Below are 21,199 nucleotides of genomic sequence, written 5' to 3'. Positions count from 1 at the left end.
CTAGGGTAGAGTGAGCAGACTCAATTTCACTGAAAGTAATGGAGTGAGATTATCCAGAATTATTTCCAGTGGGCTGAGTTTGTTGCATTCCTTCTGTTATGAGAATATAAGTAAACAACTAAACACCTTTATTGAAAGCCAAGAATCTCCATACTAGTCACCTTTTTCTATTTTCTTGATTAGGGTAGCATTTTGGTTTTAGCCATGCTCAGTTAACTCATCCAGGAATTGGTCCAGTCAGAAATAGTTGATTTAAGTGAGATAAACTGGGCATCTGTTTGGAAAAAAATGATTATCCAAAATATGCCTTTCATCATGAGAAAACGAATAGTACTTGCTCCACATTTCAAAACATATGCCTCTAAATAGAGCCTTTCTTTGAAAAGCTGCAAGAATAGAAAATAGTAATAATACAATTAAAGCTGAAGCAAGGAAATACTGACATGAAACTTAAATAACCAGTGTTAGGATTTTAATGTACTGAAATCTAAATTTACGCTGGTTAGAAGATTAGCACCTTCATCGAGCCACCATTTAAACTGGATTGAATTAAAGCAATTACAAGTATCAATAAAACCAACCACTGAAGCAGTGACTAAAATGTGTGATGTATATGTACGTGTATATGTATCTGTGTGTGCATGTGCATGTGTGCTGGTGCTAATAAGGGTACCACTGTATTTAGTAATTGATTTGATTTAGTAAAGGAATAAAATAATCTGGCAATGGATCCTATTTTGCTGAAATATTTATATAAGGTTTTTTTAAAGTATAAAAATCAGAGATATACTTAATAATTAAGAGGTATTAGTCACAGCAGAGGGGAATACAAGGCAATAAATGGTTTTTGCAGGTGATTAAATGGTGAAGTGAAGCTGCAGCATCACTATTTATTGCTAGTGAACACTGATTCTGCAGACATGATTTCTGTGTTGTCAGAAAGTGAGTTAGGAAGATGTAACAAATCATAATGCTGGAAAGAGAATAATGTTTTGGTTTCATTTTTGTTGTCCTCAGTCTCTTTTTTTTAAGGCTCTGAAAGTTCTGTGCTGCTACCTTCTCAAGTTGGTATCACATTAGCTGATTAATCTGGGATTCAAGGGTAGAGCTAACGGTCAACATTTTCACCTGAGAAGCAGAGGTATACCCAGGCACTTCTGCACCATGGACAGCTGTAGTACACAAGGCTGCATTAGTGCCTGGGCCAATGGTGGAAGTTAAGCTGACAGAGCAGTGACCGCTATTTTTGTGCCCCCTGCCTCCCCAGCTCAATGCCCAGGACTTAGCACCTGGAACAGGTCATCTCCCCTTTACCTATGCTAATGCCAGCTGCCCCCTAAATGTGCACATACGTGGTTATAACTTAAGTGTGAGGAAATCTGCATGCACACTAAGATGGTGCCAAACTTCTTCATGAGTGCCAGTAGCTCATGTAACCAATAAATTACAATTTTGCATGTGCATAAGGGAACCTCAGAGGAAAAAGACATAGCACAAATATTTAATGGGGTGAACTATCTGAATGAAAACAGCACTAAAATGGACCAATGACGAGATTTGAAAATATATTTTAGTTTTTGGGATACTCACATTATTCACTTGTATCATAAAATAGGTCGACTTACATTCATGTTTTAATATATCCATTAGGAATGCATAGATCTCTACTGAAGCTCATGCACTAGCCAAACTGCCCATTTGCAAGCAATAAAGGAAAATTTGCCAATAATCTGTGGTAAAATGTGAACAGTTCTGCTAATTTGAGTAGCACAGATGTAGCATGTGCCAATTTAGAAACTACATAAAGCTCAAAAGCTTCCAGAATCAATCCAATTTGTTCTGAAGTCATGGAAATGTTGGCTTTAGATGTAGCATAGCAATGTACAGTATATAAAGAGAAAATGGGAGCTAACCAATCTATCAGGAAAGCAGACATGCAGAATGTTCCTTAATGTTCCTCATGCAATCCAGATTCAGAAATGCTAAAGGAAAAAAAAAACAGAAAGAAAGGATGTAATAATAGACTTACATTAAACCAAATAAAGTCATTTTGAAATGACTGAAGAGAAATAGTGAGCAAAAAATGCCCTTGGGTCCACAGTCTGTTTATCCACTGCATATTATACCTTTTCATCACAATTACCTAAAGTGGTACATTTGTATTTCTGTAATGTATGGAATTCATTACATAGTTTTGCAATGAAATTATCACACTGTGGCTGGGACATCTGCACCCTGTCATATATCATTCTATTCATTTCTAGTTAATTTAATCCTAATATCTGCCTACATGACAAGACAGATGTTCAGCTATACTGTAGCTTCCATAGTTTTCTGCCTTGAAGAAACTTTAAGCCATTGAAAGAAATGACATCTTTCCCACAGACAGCTTATGTTCTTGAAAAGTATATTTTTTAGCCTTTTCTTTTTTATGATTGCCTGTATTATTAAAAAAAACACTCTTTAAGGTAAACTTTTAAATATAATTATCCTGAATGCCCTTCAACTCATTTACATTGAATCTTTACTTCAAAAAGTAAACTTTAACATGCTGATTTTGGAAACACACCAATTACTGCAGTCAAATTAATCTACAAATCTCTTGCTTTGTGAATAGCCTAGAGAAGTCCTACCATCCTGTGGTGATACTCATGAAGCTCATACTTAAATCTTTTGCATTTTTATGTTGAACTATGCAATCTTACGCTGATAAAAGCCTGTAGGGGAGGAACAGCATGCCTAGACACAACGAGGATTGCCAAAATTTCCCTCCTGAACAATGAAGTGGTGATAACAGTTGGCCTTAGCGTGTCAAATGTGTATGCATGTAAGTCAATAACATTTTTCTGTATGTTCTCAAAAGGAATTTGTTAGCAGCAACACCCTCACAATAACTCATATTGCCTTCCACTAATATTATGTACAGTACCTAGTATCATGTCTATTTAGAAAAAAGTATAGTAGGTACAAATCTAGGCAATCAGGGCACCTGCTTATCAGTGCTGTTATAAAGTCCCACTTCAAGTTAAGCCCTCACACACATAAAACAAAACCTGTGCTGTGCAAAAGCAAGTACTTTATGTTTTTACTAGTAGTTAATATAATAGTGAATGCAATAGTCTGCGGTGGGCCTTAGCTTACAGCATGGGCTAGATCTACAAAGGGAACTAGGAAAAACTTAGGCACCCAGTTGCCACCTTAGTCATCTAAATCCAGAATGTAATCCTCAGCTGCCACCTAACCCTAGACACACCTAAAATCTATAGGCACCCAAGTTTACATTAAAGTTCTTGAGGGACCCAGAGGTCACTTTGGGGCATACCCAAAAGTGCCTTCACCATGACAAAGTTGCACACTTAACATCTAAAACATATTGGGATTCACAAGTCAAGGGTTCATGGACAGAGAATTGGATCAGCCTATATACACGACACAGCTGAGGAAGGAAGGAGCAGTTGCTTTTTATTCACAGAGTTCAATTGTTTCTTCTGCCTGAGATTATATGAACCCATGTATCTCAGGAGCTTGTCTTACCTAGCAAGTGATAGAGTGTTCTTGGATATAAGGGTGTTTCAATCCCTACCACTGAAGTTATTTAATTATGATAGGATAACTAAATAATATTTAGGCTAAAAGAAGGGTGAACATGTATCCCAGCCGCCTGCAGAGGGTTCAGGATTGAGAGTGTGGTCAGGGGTAGAAAGGTAAGAAAGGTTTATTAACTTAACAAAAACACGACTATGCATAGTTATAAGGCTACAATGACAGACAATAATAATTCACATCAGCAACTTATCGGCAGTCCCCTCTGATGCCTGATGTATGACAAGTTTCTCTTTCCACAACGCTCAGCAAAGTCAGGCATCCCTGATCAGTGCTGTCCAAGGGGTACTGGGAAGGACCCTGGTATTCAGTCCTTGGGCTCCTCGCGATCCACGGGCCCACTGAATCCAGGCCAGCAGCTAAGCTTAAATCAGCAGCTTCTTTTACAGAGCTGCATCTTCCTTCTAAATGATTTCTGGATGTGCCAGCCAATTTATAACTTCTGAGTTATGCTGATAACTTACAGCCATCCAGATTCTCCCACTGCAAATTTTCCTTGGGACTGACCAATAGCACCAATTGCATTCTTCTGATAAGGCTAATTTTTGCTACTTCAAGGATTTGCTCAATTTGCTAGGCCTCACTACGTACAAGGCCTTACTAATCTTTGACTTTAATTAGGCTCTTAGCAACAACATATAACTTAATATCTGAAAAATGACAGAAAAACACTTGGTCTAATCTTCATTGAGCCTTCAACAAGCACCTTTATCACACAGACATAATTTTCAGCTGTTGCAACATGAATGTGTGTGTCCTAGTGGCTAGGGCATCTACCTGAGAAAGTGCACTGACCTGACTCCATTCCGGCTCCAGTGAATATTTTATTATTTTATTGGAGCAGGGACTAGAATCCTGGTCTCTCAGGCAAATTCTCTTCTCATTAGACTAGAGTCAGAACATCTCTCTGGCACAAAGTATATTTAATTATTCCACATAAAGTGGAAGAGGTACAATACGAGTGATTGAGAGAACTTCTGCAAATACATGTACATGGGCATGTGCATGGACATGCACACACGCACACAAAAAAAAAAACAGAACACCCTATAGCAAGGCAATTAGAGCACCCTCCTAGGAAACACATGTTAAGGGTTTAAATTGCTTCAGGTAGAAGAGGAAATATTTTATATTGCCACACCTTTGGCATAAATCAGCACATCTAAATAATCTCTGCTTCAAAGCAGGTTAGGATTGAAACACTAGGGAGAGTCCATGTCAGTATTGCACATTGCCTACATACACTGGGGACTCTAGTCAGTACTTCCATCTCTAACTTTCATTAGCAAAAAATGCCACAAGATTATATTAGTAGTGGCATCATCCTTTGTGGCATCACCCTTAGTGACATCATCCATTCTATAGATCAGCACATGGACTTTCAGAGCATCTTAGATAAGTAGGCAGATACCAAAAGATTATTTCCTTAGCATCTTGTTTTAGTGAAAATCATTTCCTAAAACTATAGCAGTAGATACAGTTTTATATTCCATGATTGCAGGTACAGTGGGCTTCCAGAAAAACCCAAAGCAAATTATATTCCAGCTTGTGCGGGCCGGGTGTGAACCCGGGCCCTTGGTTGCGCTGCACGCGGGCTGTGGCCGGCAGTCTGGGCACGCCAGGTCAGAGAGGGCAGGCGCCGAGCTAGAATTAGGCACAGACACGTAACGGTTGATTTTAAGATTGTTTACTTACACCGAGATGGTCGCGGTGCAGGCTGAAAAAACTTGCTTGAGTTGCGGTTACAAACAGAAAACACGAACAATCACATGGAGTTTGCTAGGCTCCACGCAGACAGAACACAAACAATCACGTGGAGTTTGCTAGGCTCCACGCAGACAGAACTCCGGATGTCCAGGATAAGCGCGCCTCAAAATAGAAAACTCGTCGATACGTCTTATAGAAAGTTACCACTCGAAGACGGGAAGAGGTGGGCGATGGATCAGGCCGCCAAACTCCTCTGAGTCCCACACAGGGTTTCGATGACCCTGCTGCGTAACCAGAGTCCCCACGAGATGGATGTGGAGTCCTCTTCGGCTTGGGCGGAAACTGCTCAAGCCTCTTATACGGCTAGCAGGCCAATCACTAGCCGCCACGTGGGAATAATTTAGCACTAGCCAATAGCGGGGAACAAATTTGCATACAAAGAGCGGGAACTCCTTTGCACCGTGCATTTCTGTGTTGCAAAGGAAATGCACCCTGCAAAGACAGCTGCAAAGTGGCGGGAACTCTCTCCCTTGCACGCGGGTTCTCTGTGCAGCAGAACTCCGCTGTGCAATGAAGCTGTAAACCCACGGGGATAATTCGAGTGCCGAAGCACACACAAAAAATCAGACCTTTGGGTCATGACATCCCCCCTTGCTGAAGGCACAATAGAATTATACTTCAAACCTATCATCCGGGTTATTAATAGCTCTGTCAACGGTTCACGAAACTAAACGAGCAAAAACAAAATCAGTTAACAATAAAAGTTCGTCCTCAAGGGATCGAATCAAATAATAGCCGGCACACACACATATACATAAAATTACATCCGTAACAAAAAACTGGACGATCATGGCTTCAGTGGGCGTCATGGTGGAATCGCGCGTCAGGCCTTCGTTCCTTTCGGTGGTGTTATCCCTCTCAGGGCCTCTCTCCACCACGCACTCTGAATCCCGGATCTGTAAAAGAACTCTCTTAAAATGGTTATTCACTACTATTTACAAAATCACACAGGACCGCACGATAATGCAGTTGATCAAACTTATTATCACTATTAAATACAAATACGTAAACACGATTCTATACTGGACAGCTCTTTCTCTTTTCAGACTCAGCAACTCGACGAAATCGTCGAGGAGTCGTCGTCGCCTTCTTCTAGATAATGAAAACCTAACTCGTAGGCTAGCTGCCATTGTCCCGCGTCCCCAAAAATCCGAAGCTGTTGCTTATTAAGTCCAGAACGCTGCAGGAGGAATCCAAACATGTATCGCTCCTCTTGCGTTCTCTGGCGTAATATTGGACGTTCGGATTCATGGCGTCTTGTGTTCTGAGCCTCAGTTGGGCGTTGACATTCCCGATCACTGGACAGTCTTGGCTCCATTAGGACGCGCAGTCTTGGCAACTGATGAAGGAGACTACTCACAGGATGATCAACCATTGGGTTAAGCACAATTCGCAAAACCACGATGTTTCTTTGCCCATAGACTTTAAGACAACTATCTATGCTGTCGAGAGTCACCGGAATGGTTCCAGGGTCTCGCAGGTGATGATGAGGGCACGGTCTCATTCGCTGGAGCGGTGTCAGTCCCAGCGTGCATACTCTTGGGTTCCAGGCACAATACGAAACTCCGACGATAGCCAGTACAAGCTGTTCTGCACCGGTGTGCTCTGGTCGTCTGTCATGCCATGCGTGGGCCTTCTGTTTGATCACTCCTGCCACAAGCGCTGGAATTGGAATAGGCCAGTGGACGCTAAACGCCACCATGTCAATGTCAGTGACATGTCCCCTACTCCATGAAGCTTGTCTCACCAAGAAGCTTGCCTCTTCCTGGTCCAGGAGGTCGGACCCTAGCTCCACGACCAGACGTCCCAACCACACAGCCAGAGTTTCCTCAGGTCGGATCCTGGATTCTCTACACAAATTTTGCAGTTCGGCTCTGGAACGAGCGTAATAGGTGGTAGCATGAACTGCACTCTGCGGACCGATGACTGGGCTGCTTGATGCTGCAGGCTGATCAATTTCTTTGCGAGCTGTCGTTGCTGTTGCTGTTTCTGTCGGAGCTGTAGTCATTGTTACAGTGGGGGTTGTTGCTGTTTCAGGCGGGAGGGGCGGATGCACTCCTCCACTTGACTCCCCCTCCCTTCGGCAGAGGGGCGTGGTCGGCAGAATCGACGCTGCGTCGCTGGGTGGAGTCACCGGCCGAACCCTCGCAGGTTCTTCTGAAGCTCCATCCCTCTCTTCCGGCTTCTCCACGCGGTCTTCTCTCTGCTGGGCGCCATCTTGTCGGGGCAGTTTAAGATCCCCTTTCTCAGCCGCTTCTCCGACTGCTCGAACGGCCATACGCAGCTGGGTCTTTAAACTTAGAGTTTTATTCATCAGATCTGTCATAGTCTGAAAAGTTGCATTTAATTCTCCCCCCTTGTCGCACCGTAGGACCACTCTCTCATCTGCGGCGCGGTCCTCCATCTCCGGGTTTTTGCGGAGCTCGGACGGACGATCGCAACCCCTCAGTCTGGGTATTACCATGCAAGGAGAAAGCCATCCGATCGGCATCGGCTCTCCCATTTCCCGGGCACACCGCGAGCAACCCACACACTCCCGGGTGGGGGTCGGGCTCACTGCGCTCGCCGGGTCGACTTCGGCAAGGGTTACAGCATCGAGGGGCCTGTACAGGACCCGCTCGTCACTCATGATACACCCGAACGCCGCGGAGTGAAGATATACTTCTTTCCCTTCTAGGGCTCTGACTTCTGGAGCTCCCTCTTCTCCCCTTAGTGAAAGGTGTCCCCGGATACATCTCCTGCCCATTCCACCCGCCTGGTGGTACGCGATGTGCACCTCCAGTTCCACAACACTTGCTACGCTGCGTCTCCCACTTTTCCAAGGGCAATTCTCAACTAATTCTAACTCTAGCGAGCCCTCTCCTGATCCCATCCTCATCACCATGTGCAGGCCGGGTGCGAACCCAGGCCCTTGGTCACGCTGCACGTGGGCTGTGGCCGGCAGCCCGGGCACACCGGGTCGGAGAGGGCGGGCGCCGAGCTAGAATTAGGCACAGACACGTAACGGTTGATTTTAAGATTGTTTACTTACACCGAGATGGTCGCGGTGCAGGCTGAAAAAACTTGCTTGAGTTGCGGTTACAAACAGAAAACACGAACAATCACGTGGAGTTTGCTAGGCTCCACGCAGACAGAACTCCGGATGTCCAGGACAAGGGCGCCTCAAAATAGAAAATTCGTCAATACGTCTTATAGAAAGTTACCACTCGAAGACGGGAAGAGGTGGGCGGTGGATCAGGCCGCCAAACTCCTCTGAGTCCCACACAGGGTTTCGATGACCCTGCTGCGTAACCAGAGTCCCCACGAGATGGATGTGGAGTCCTCTTCGGCTTGGGCGGAAACTGCTCAAGCCTCTTATACGGCTAGCAGGCCAATCGCTAGCCGCCACGTGGGAATAATTTAGCACTAGCCAATAGCGGGGAACAAATTTGCATACGAAGAGCGGGAACTCCTTTGCACCGTGCATTTCTGTGTTGCAAAGGAAATGCACCCTGCAAAGACAGCTGCAAAGTGGCAGGAACTCTCTCCCTTGCACGCGGGTTCTCTGTGCAGCAGAACTCCGCTGTGCAAGGAAGCTGTAATCCCACGGGGATAATTCTAGTGCTGAAGCACACGCAAAAAATCAGACCTTTGGGTCATGACACAGCTGTTGAGTTGGATAACAGCTGTAGATTATACAGTTGAAACCCAATCCAATCAATGTATTTGAATATTAGCTGACTAAAACCAGCAACAGATTATCCATTTTTTTCATTATACCATAAGTCAGGGGAATCTAGCCTGGGTCACTTCTGACCACCTTGGTCCTCTGCAGGGAGGAACAGTTCTGGAATCACTTCTTAGACATAGTTTTCTATAAAGTAGCATAGTGTTCTTGCCAAGCCATGGACTCTTAACATTTTCAGGATGGAGCCCCTTGATATTCCTAGAGAAATAAAACTAGAATATTAACATTGCTATAGTTGAATAGACTGAATTCAGTAGTGTATCTGGGGGGGGATGTAAATATAGTTGCTATCGCTGGGGCTGACCATGGTGCTGTTGCCAGGAGCAAGGCAGCTCGTGCTACCCTGTGCATTGCTGCTGCCCAAGGTGAAGAGTTCTGACTGAAATGAAAATATATTTGTGAGCATCTATTCATATTCCTATCACATGATTACCTATTGGTGTATTTGTACTACAGATATGGAAGATGTTTTGTCTTTTGGACCTCAAAAAGAGAAAATGTTCCTTGATATAGCTGATGCAGAAACTTATAGCAAAACAGAGCTGTCCAGCTTCAAAGTGTCCAGAGCTGCACCAGGAGGGCCATGGCAGGAACAGCTCTAGCAGGGGCTTTTGGAACCCAAGGCTGCATTCCTTGCACATGTGTATATGTGGGCACACTCCCACCCCTGTTGCACAGTGTGGGCAGCACCCCACTTCACCTTCAGCTCCCTGTAAGATCCCCTGGGCACTATACCTCACAGGTGCTCCAAGCTGACAGTTCCCTGGCACTTCTGACTGAGCCATGTTGTGCTGCCCTGTCCCCTGAGATGAGGGCATGCAGCAGGAACCAGAGGAGGAAGAGGGAGCCCTGGGAACCTGAGGAATCCAAGGGCCACATATCAACCCCTTGTGAACCACCTGTGGCTCATGGGCCACCAGTTGTACCACCTTGTAGTTATATCTTTCACATTTCCAGAAAATAGAAGGACAGTTTTTTAAGTGGATTAAAAATAAGTTTGCCATGGCCAAGAACCAGTATATATGTGCTGCAAATTCATCAACAATTCACAGAAGATGGATGCCTCTTCGCTATCAGTAAATAATTGGTAGATTCACTGTGAATAATATTGCATATATTATTTGCCAAGAGCTACCAACTATTTGTATCTGAGTATTTCCATATAGTTAGAGCAGGAAATAACTGTGGTATCTCTTGGCAAGCATTGGGTCTCATCTAGTATTTCATGCTTATTCAAAGCTCCCATTTAAAGCAATAAAGTTTTGACTATAGAAGAAATGCAGCAGTGGGCATTTGATTTTTAAACAGTAACCAGTGTAAGTCAGAAGACAATAGCAAAGCCTCAGTAACAGCTTTGTGAGTTTTGTTGTCATCAAACAAACAACAGCCAGTCACCCAATACAAGTTCTTAACAAGCAGTCCTGATTTTGATTAGGCTTCCCAACTGAAAAAGTATAAGGAGAGGACTATAGCAAGAATTAAGTTAAATTCCAACAAAGACCTAAATATTAGTATTATGCTAAATACATTTGAAAGGTTTTAAACTTCTAATATGGAATGGATTTATGTTGGCAGTAGGCCTAGCACACAAGAGAGATATAAAACAGTAGCGTAGGCCCTGGGACCTTTTGTGGGTCTGTAAGATTATTTATTTAAATATGTTTGCATAGACTTTTTTTTTTCAAAAAGCAAGCCCTTTAAAGAAATGAGAGTTGCTGTCTAAGTCTACTTCTTAGGATTCCCAGAAAGGACTCTTGAGGACAGTTGGGTGATTTCATGACAATATGTAACAAGGTTGCTGAATTAGAAACATATGTGCTTAAGGAAAAAGTGAGATAGAGTTAGAATGACAGAGAACTGGTTAAATCAAGACATCCAAGTGGGGGAGTAAACTACCAGCATAGTAAATTTACAAATAGGATAGACAAATCCAAACTAGATAGCGCTGCAAAGTCTACAAAGGTATCTTGAAGTAAAAAATGTTTGAGCTCGTTCAATTAAGGGGACTGACTTGAATATTAGATCTTAAGAATTAAATAGTTGTGAAGCTTTTTCATTTCCACATGGATCAAGAACTTCTGAGGTTTATGCTATTTTATGCTATTGGCTTTTTGTAGAGCTGAATTATTAGTGTTGCTGGGGGATTTGGGGTATGGAGAGTTGGCACCTGGAAGTTTGTCTGCTCAAATGAGCTACGCATTATAATTATTATTGTGGTTCAGCAGAATTGCAGGTTAAAGCCATAGTGAGCTTTGAACAGAGATTTAGGATCTGAGAAGCTGTTGTTTAACTTGGACCCATAGGTCTTTTTAAGGTATGACATAAAACCGCTACTTCAGTTATAAATTGAAGTTATCTCTGTTGAGTTAGTCTTTTCATACAGTGTGATGTTTTGTCTTCAGTGCTGTCTAGAATGGAGAGAAAACAAAAAGCTTTGTAGTACTTTACCTGCCTTGGAAGTTGTTCAAGTATCCCAGGTTAGGAAAAAAAAAAAAAAAATTTTTATTGATTAAACAGAAACAAAGAAATGAAAAAAGTTCTTGTAACTGTTATGAAAAAAAAGTTAAATTTGCTACTATTTACTGGAGCCATTGCTTTACCTGCAGACTGAGAAAGGAAAATTTGGTTTCAAGAGCCACCAGCATATGCATGAAGTAGATAATTCTTTCTATACTGAGATCACTGGAGCCCTGAATTTAACTTTGGAGGAGATATTGACAGAAGCAGAATGGTCAGAAGAGAAGAGAAGATGATGGTTTTCAGAGTTCACATGGTTCCTCTTTTCCTAAACTCATTTTTAATATGACTGAATTTTGCCTTTCATCTCTACAGTGTATTAGACAATGTGTACGGTGCCTGGATTAGGAGCCCAGGGGCATGTCCAGATGAGTACAGACATTTGTTTCCCCAGGGGCAAGTAAAAGTGACACACTTTGTGCTGCTGTTACTTTTCCCTAGAGAATGCCCATGCCACGTGTGCTCTGGTGCATGGCAGGTTACCCCAGATGGGATAGGGGAGGGTGGGGCCAGCAACTGTGCTGGTCTCAGCAGCCTTAACTGGGGTCCTGGGGGCCTCCTGGGGCTGCAGCTGTGGCAGGAAGCCTGGCTGGAAGCTAGAGTGTGACTCCAGCCAGCAAGGCTCCAGTTTTGGGTGGTGCACGCAGCCGCCATGCGCGCCTCCCTGCTTTTTTCAGCATAGGTTTTTTTGACCTCGGAATCTCCCAGCATTAAAAGCAAGGTAGCAGCACAGGGGATGCCTGTATGTGCAGTGTGTAGCACTGCAGGTCTGCCCTCATCTGGATGTGGCCCAGAAGTATAACCTCTTGAATACCAGTCTTAACCCGGTTAATTGATTTATCATGTAATTTGACTTGTACTTAGGGCAAAATTCTACTGTGCTGTTCAGATCTCTAAATGGCACCAGAGAAGTCCATTAGCTATCTAGGTTCTGCTTCATTGTGCATAACATCCTGAATCCCACTTCCAGGGGGCAGGGACGGGACCTTTTCAGCAGGTGCGCCACAAATTAGCCTTATCCTCTCCTTGTATGTCACTCCAATCCCCTTCCTCTGCCCCATCTGCTGCTCAGCTTCCTGTTTCCTATTCTGTGCTTCCTCCCCAGTTTCCTGCTCTGCTTCCTGCTTCCTTGCCCTGTGCACCCTGCCTGATCTCCTGCCCTACCCTATCTGCTGCTGTGCTCCTGTTCCCTTCCTTATCTGTGTTGAGAGAGGCTGCCTGTGGCACTCGTGCTGTAGGTTGGCCACCCCTGAACTAAGACATCTCAATTCTTTATATGTCTCCATTTTTCTGCCCTACAATTAAACTTGTCTTACTACTTGTGATCCAGCAAGGTAACCAAGGTATCGACCAATTCCAATTCTACTCTATTACAGTACAGTTTCATTGTGAAAGTGCATATATGTTGCAAAAGATCCTGAAACCATTGTCAGCAAAAAAGCACAACCAGTGGTATGTTGGGTGATGGTGGTGACAAGGGTGGTAGTTTGTCATTGGGTGTGTGTGACATGAGACAAACATCAAACTAGATGCTGGTGACAATACGTACATAATTCTGTGTGTGCCCAATGGAAGACATTTAGGTACCTATAGCATTTTAACTAGTGTACCTAGGGAATGTAGGCTATGTCTACAATGCAGTGCTGTGCAGAGGTATCTTGGGCTAACTGAAAATGCTAGCTCACAGACTAGAGCTTACATAGCAGAAGACAGCATTTCAGATAAATACTTGAGCTAGGTCTGCATGTGTTTAAGCTCCAGAACCAGAAGCAACATAGGATTCCCTAGCACAAGGCTACATGCAAGCTAATATTCCCTACTGTTAAGCTGACCTAATTAAGAGCTACTGCTAAGGGCACAGCACTGCACTAGTACCACTCTAATGTTTCTGGTTTTCCAGCTACCATGTACAGAGGTAGATAGATTCAGTACTCTATATGGCACTGTCTTGCTGATAGAGACATATGCTTAGGTATCTTTAGGGTTAGGCAGAAGCTGAGAGAGGAGAGGATCTAAATTTATGATTTTGAATCCTGGAGTGGTATATAGGTGCATAAACTCTTTTGTGGATCTAATTCCTATATACCTTTAAAAATCTGTCCCTAAGTAATTATATTCTAAGTCATTAAATCATTTAAGCAATAGCAACCAAAGGGACAATGTCAAAATGGCAAATAAGCTCTAAACATAATGTTTTGGAGTGTTTTTTCTGTTTATATCTGTGTAACTTGGAGACATAACCAGTGATCGTTGAAGATGTGTATTATGATAAGCAGTATTCTCATTCAACTTCCTTGATTCTATTGTTGCAGCACTGAATAATTATGTCCCTCCCCCTCACTCCCATCATAATATAAAGTTATTAATTTAGGATAAGGGATCCTAAATGGATTGCTAATTGGCTGAAGGGTCGTACTAGGAGAGTGGTGGTGGAGGGGTCATATTCGACCTGGGGGGAAGTGGGCAGCGGAGTCCCCCAGGGCTCGGTCCTTGGGCCTGCACTGTTCAATTTCTTTATCAGCGATTTGGACGACGGGGTGAACAGCGATCTGTTCAAATTTGCTGATGATACCAAAATTTGGGGTGAGGTGGGCACACTAGTAGGGAGGGAAAGACTGCAGAAAGACCTGGATAGGTTGCAAGGGTGGGCTAACAAAAACAGGATGCGTTTCAATACGGACAAGTGCAGGGTGCTGCGCTTGGGCAGTAGTAACCGACAACACACTTATAAGATGGGAAACTCCCTTCTTGAGAGCACGGAGGCAGAAAGGGATCTTGGAGTCATCACTGACTCCAAGATGAACATGGGCTGACAATGCAAGGTCACGGTTGGCAGGGCTAACCGGACCCTATCGTGCATCCACAGGTGCATCTCAAGTAGGGCCAAGGAGGTGATCCTCCCCCTCTATGCAACACTGGTCAGGCTGCAGCTGGACACCCCACTTCAAGAGCAATGTAGAAAACATTGAGAGGGTCCAGAGGAGGGCCACCCACATGATCCGGGAACAGCAGGGCAGACCCTACAATGAGAGGCTATGGGACCTGAACCTGTTCAGCCTTCACAAGAGAAGGCTGAGGGGGGACCTTTTGACCATCTATAAACTCACTAGGGGGGACCAGAAAGGTTTGGGGGAGAACTTGTTTCCCCTAGCGCCCCCTGGGATAACAAGGAATAACGGCCACAAGTTGTTGGAGAGTAGGTTTAGGTTAGACATCCATAAGAACTACTTCACAGTTAGGGCGGCTAGGATCTGGAACCGACTTCCAAGGGAAGTGGTGCTGGCTCCTACCCTGGGGGTCTTTAAGAAGTGGCTTGATGCCTACCTGGCTGGGGTCACTTGAGCCCAGTTTTCCTCCTGCCCAGGCAGGGGGTCAGACTTGAAGATCTACAAGGTCCCTTCCAACCCTACTTCTATGATTGTATGATTCTATGATCCCAGATAAGTAGAACCATACCATTTATATGAGCACATAATTTTTAACTCTTCAATGGAAAAAGAATCACAGAGGTAAAGGTAGGGCCCATTTCCTACCATAATATGCATCTGTGAAAGGTCCTGTATCATTTGACAGTGCCAGGCACTCAAAAATTTAACTGTGTGTCCAGTCCTGTGCAGTTCTGTCCATTATCCTACTGAAAGTTTTTTGAAAAAATTAATTCAGGAAAACAAAAAAAAAAAATGTAAGAAACGTTCATCATGACACTTATCCAGTTTTGAGCTTTGTTCTACAAAATGTAGCCCAAATTCTTGAACCTGAGATGAAATTCAAGTAAACTAGTACTGATGGGTGTCTTTGATATGGAAATATGTAAAGCATGTGGCTTTGTAGTTTTCCATGCAAAGCCAACTGTAATTTTGATTACAAGCTCCCTTCTAAAGACTTTCTCAGTAGAGTTTTGCAGAGCACAGAGCTCATGTGCCATGGAAGTGCATATACTCAATAATAATGATTGTAATGCAGCAGCAGCAATCTGCACAGAACTCCTTTGATTCTTGGTTTGTTCAAACCTATAACTCCAGTAAAATGTTATTGGGGAAGAAGGGTGTGGATGAAACAGGTAAATTTTTACATAGACCTGAGCATAGCAAAATTGCTTTGTTTTGCACAACTCACCTTAAAACAAGAATGTTTTATGAGAATGAAAATCTCATTGAACCTGATCTATACCATATCAGGCGCTCAGTTGATTGGATTGTAGAATTGCCTGAAACTGCAGAGGTAGAGCTATGAAAACAGCTCCTTAATAACAGAGGGAAGTGCCCTTTCCTCCTCGCACCCAGCCCCATAAAAGCTATGGAGTGTTAAAGGAGGTGCTCTCTGCCTGTTCTGGGCCAGTGATGAAATCTCTGGCTCCATGGAGCCAATCTTCAAACCTAGCAATTTTGCTACTGGGAATCTCTTTGAGTGACTCTGCAGATAAAATGTCTCTCTCGGCTGATAGAATATCAGTAAGCCAAGGAAGAATTTTAAATGGGCCATGGCCCAAAGGTACTATACCCTGCCACACTAACAGCAACTTTCCATTAATCGGCTAGGAGAGGAAAAGGGCCATGAAACCTGAAAATGTTAATTTCCATCTCTTTGAATGGGAATGGGAAACCTGGTAACTACAAGCCAGAGGGGGGCTACATAGTTAAAGAATTCACCAGTGACAAGGGGATCACATAATGAAATAGCTCTTTTGAATGCCTCATGTCAGTGCCTCTGCAGGCAAACCACCCACAAAAGGGCAGGGGGGAGTTGGCCAGCCATTGAGTTCATGTGGCAGCCCCCAAAGAAGCAAATTTTGTCTGTCTGTTGGGAAGTCCAGGAAACACTCAACTCAAAGTGGGTACAGTATACACACTTCACAAGCCAAACAGTGTGAGAAACAAAAGGCCCAGAAATCCACAAAAACCTCATTGACAAAAGGGTCACATATATATTATCACAAAAAAACAAAACCTTTCTTTCACATCCCCCAGGCACACTATATATGCAATAAAAGTCTGAGTCCTTTCAGAAACTTAGAATAATTCACTAGAACAATTCAAAGACCTCTGAAAATTACAATGTTGATTAAATCTGGATTTTATGAGGTTTAGGGTTAAGTTTTTCAGTTGACTTCAGTGGTAATATGCAGATATGCACTAGTTGAGAAGTGGTCCTTACTCTTTTGTCATTACTATGATGTCAAGCATAATATTTACATAGTTGTGTACAGGTGGAAATTTCTAATGTAGCAGTCTCATGGCCTTACTACTGCAAACAAATTTAGGTCCTCTTCATGCAAAATTTAAGGCACACATATATCTTCATAGACATATTGCCTACCAACTTCAGCAGGACTACTCATGTGAAGTTCTACTCATGTGAAGGGCTTGTTCTCCAAAGAGAAGTTAGAACTCAGTAAGCTAGGGTGTAAATGTACAGTACATTTAGCTTCTTTTTACTAAGAGTATCTTGTAGGGCTGTGCAAAATTTTACCAGCCATTTCATTTCGACACTGTTTTGACTCATTTTGAGGTCAAAACAGCAAAATCAAAATGAAACAAAGGGCTGTGAAACAGCGTTAAAACAAAATAAAGCTGAGCTGATTTCCCATCCCTGGCACTAGATCAGGTGGGGGACTGGAAGTCAGCCCAACTGGGCTGACTTCCCATCCCCAGCACTAGATCGTGCTGGGGACTGAGCTGACTCCCTGTCCCTTGCCCAATCTAGTGCTGGGGATGGGAAGTCAGCCCAGCTGGGCTGATTTCCTGTCCCTCACCCAATCTAGCACTGGGGCTGGGCTGGGCTGACTTCCCATTCCTAGGGCTAGGATCAGGCTCAGGAAAGTTAGCCCATCCCCAGCCCAATCTAGTGTGGTGGATGGGAACTCAGTCCAGCTGGGCTGACTTCCCAACCCCAGCATGACCATCATGCTGGAGAAATGAATTCAGCCCAATGGTGGGGCTGGGATTGGAAACTCAGCCCAGCTGGGCTGAGTTTCTCCAGCCTGATGGTGCAGCTGGGGTTGGACCATCCCCAGTGTGATGGTCAGGCAAAACGTTGAAACAGCATCAAAACAGCCTCACTGTTTTGATGAAGTGAAACAGTGAGGCTGTTTCAGCTCAAAATGAATTTCGATACAAAACACTGTTCCATCCAGACCTCAAAACTGAAGGTGGAATGGAACAGTGCCATTTTGCACAGCCCTAGTATCTTGTATGGATATCCTAAAAAAATATGCCTAGAGTCAGGAGTTTGATCCTATTCTACCTAAAGAGGTGCATAGCTCTCTGAGCATCTCTCTGATGCAGACAATGGTAAGCTCTGTGCTACTCATGAGTACACAAGCCCTGAACTGGTACAGGTGTAGGTAGAGGTACAGGTACAGGTACCTCACTCTGCATCCTTGGAAATGAAGGATCCTCACACACTGGAGAAAGCTGTGGGCTTTCTCACAAGCAGCTCTGAGATAAAATGAGACACTTCTCCAGAAGGCATAAGCACATTGATTCAATCAACTGGAATACCAAGCAAGGGCTCATGGGCACAGCCCATGTGGGAATCCTCCCACCACCCTCATCACCTCTCCAAACAGGCTGGTAGTCAGTTTGCTTCTCTGGACTCCAGACACACATATACAGCACACAGTAGTTAAAAGAACTGCCCAGACTTGAAGCAGGAACATGTAGTTGCCCAGGCATCTGGGAGAGCAGACTAAAGGCACAGGTAAGTAGTACAGCTGTGTGAAATGGCACCATTCCATTTTGACTTGCATTTTGATGTTTTGATGGAACAGTGTTTTGTTTCAATGTGAAACCACTATTCTGTTTCGTTTCATCAAAACAGTTTTGCTGTTTCAACACTGTTTCAACGTTTTACCCATAGGCTATAATGAGGAAGCACAAAACAGCCTATAACTTTGTCATTTCTGGTCTGATTTGAATGAAACTTGCAGGAATGGTAGCCCCTGCTGAGGCCACAAAGCTTGCCAAGTTTTAAGGAGATAGATCTAGGGGTTTGGGGCAAACTGCACCTCAAGCTGCAGACAAGCAAAACTTGTGACATGGGTGGCACTGTGTGCCAAAGTGCAGCAGGATGAAAGCTGCAGGCCTGCTAGCCCCTGCTGAGGCTACGAAGCCTGCCGGCTGTCAAGGAGATAGGTGCAGGGCTTCTGGGTTCTGGGGCCCTGCACCTCTGGCTGCTGACAGGCAAAACTCGTGACATGGGTGGGTGACACTGTGTGTGTGTTAAGGTACACCCTCACCCTACTGACACCAAGGTGGAAAGCAGGGCAGTTCAAACAATGCTGCCTTTTATGCATACTTTCCATCCCTCCTTCAGAGCACTGGGATTGGAAGAGACCTCAGGAAAGGATGACGGTCACTGGCCAGCTACATTGTCAATAATGAGAGCACTCCTTCCCCCTTTCCCCCTCCCTCTCCTTACTTTAGTTTCTGTTTCCCTGCAGCCAAGCTCAGCTTGAGCTTCAAAACTCGAAACATTTCAAAATTTTCAAAACGTTTTGACTTGCCTCATTTCATTTTGACGCTGTTTCAAAGCTCTCTGTTTCATTTCAATTTTGCTGTTTCAAGCTCAAAACAAGTCGAAACAGCGTTGAAATGAAACTGCCAGCAAAATTTTGCACAGTGCTAGTAAGTAGGTCAGATAGTGTAAGGGAGAGATCTCCATGGACATTCACTGCACAGTCACATGTTTCCTAGTTCAGATTTCCACAGGCTCAATAGACACAAGGAACCTAACAAGGAGATATTTTACCAGAAAAAAACCCTAGTTACACCCCCAGACCACATATGCAGTGTCTTGTTGTTTCAGGCCAATGACTGCCCTAGCAGCACTATTCAAGAATATCATCTTTCCACATGCCTCTTCAGTAGAAGCAGGGTTTTGTTTCATGAGGGAAGAGGAAGGAACCAAGACCACTAGGCTTTGTACAGGTTTTGCAGGATGTATTGATAGAGCACTATCTCATATTGCCAGAAAAGATTTTTGTGTTGTTCCATAGATGCATCCTACCAGACAACACAGTCCTGAGAGGCAACATTTTGAACTCCCTCTTCTCCCTGCTTCAACTTCCTCCTGGTGCCTCTTCTCCTTTAAAGCTACACTGTGGTATTCTTTTGGCTTCTCATGCCAAGGTCTGGATGCATATGGGCAAATTGCAGGAAAAATAAGAGTTGAGAGCAGCTGCATGAGCAGCCACTAATGGCTCTGTACAAACATCTGGTAGACTCTTTCCACAGACAGTTACTAACCCACTGCCACAGAGACTTCTGGAAATTTTCTAAGGTGAGTATATGGAAGGAAGGTTGGCTTCTTAGTAACAAGAGGAGAAGGAAGGATTAAATATGGTCATAACAATTTTTTAAAATCTGGCACTATTAATATGAACTGCCTCCAGTGTAGGGAGAGCCCTCTCTATAAATCTTACCTCTTGACATGGAAAGTGAACACTGCTAGACAAAAAATGCAGCAGTGGTACCCCCATGGAATCAAATCTACAGTCATAAAGCCAATCACAAGTCACTGGGCTACTGACAAAAGCCATGAAGCCTTGCCTTATGGATTTAATTATATCAGATGGATGAGGTGGCTTCTGTACGCCAGCCATCTGGGTGGATCTTGAATGGCCAGGGGTGTATCACTGCTGGTGGTCTAGTCTTCAAACTCACCATGCACAATGATTGGTCAGTGCACAAGTTCAGGAATCTATATAAGTTATGTTATTGGCATGCAGCTCACATAAAGAATGCTTCTTATGCTGTCTGTCTGTGTCTTCTAGTCCATCAGCAGCCCAAAATCTTGGCTATGATCAAAAATGGATCTGGTCAATCCAAACTGAGGTCCCCATGATAGGCAGAAGGAGCCTGTCTCCCTCCCCACCACCACTAGCTACCCAACTTCACCCTCCAGGAGGTTCAGAACCTCATTTGGGGCATTTATTGTGTTGTAGGAACACCTGTGACGAGCATAAAAATACTGCTAGGCATTTTCCAGTAATATGTAGCTGATTATTCTAGTCCTATGCAAATACAGGGTGCAAATGGGCACAGATCTGGATCATGATGAGGCCTAGAGGGGAACTGTGGACCTAAAAGAGCAAACTGAATCACAACCATGCCTCTGCTGAGCCTATAGGTAGGACTTATAGTTCAGGGACTTGGGGAGAATAGAAGGGTATCACGCTAAATGACTTTTATGCTTATAAGCTTAAAAGTTATATAAAAGCCACTCATATGTCTGTTGGGCAGAACAGGAACTGGACCTTCGGGGCCACTGGCTGCACCTAGAAGAGACTTGAGACTGTGCAGTGGTTACTCTGCAGCTAGTACTTGCATATACAAGAACTACATGATTGTACAGTAACCAGAGTTACTGCACAGTAGCATTACTGAATGGCTTTTAGGTGACCCTTACTGCAGAATAGCTTGTTATTGCTGCGCAGAAGCATCACATCATGCTTCATGCCATGCGATACTACTGCTCAGTAGTAACAAGTTACTGCACAGTCAGTGTCTCATGTAGACATGGCCACCGTTTATTTCCATGAGTTGTCCTGCTGAAAGTCATGGAACTTCTCATGGAGCAAGGCAC

This window comes from Alligator mississippiensis, chromosome 2, assembly GCF_030867095.1.
Source record: "Alligator mississippiensis isolate rAllMis1 chromosome 2, rAllMis1, whole genome shotgun sequence".
In the NCBI taxonomy this organism is placed as follows: domain Eukaryota; kingdom Metazoa; phylum Chordata; order Crocodylia; family Alligatoridae; genus Alligator; species Alligator mississippiensis.
The sequence above is the reverse complement of the archived record's forward strand: the minus strand, read 5'-3'. Positions refer to the sequence as shown.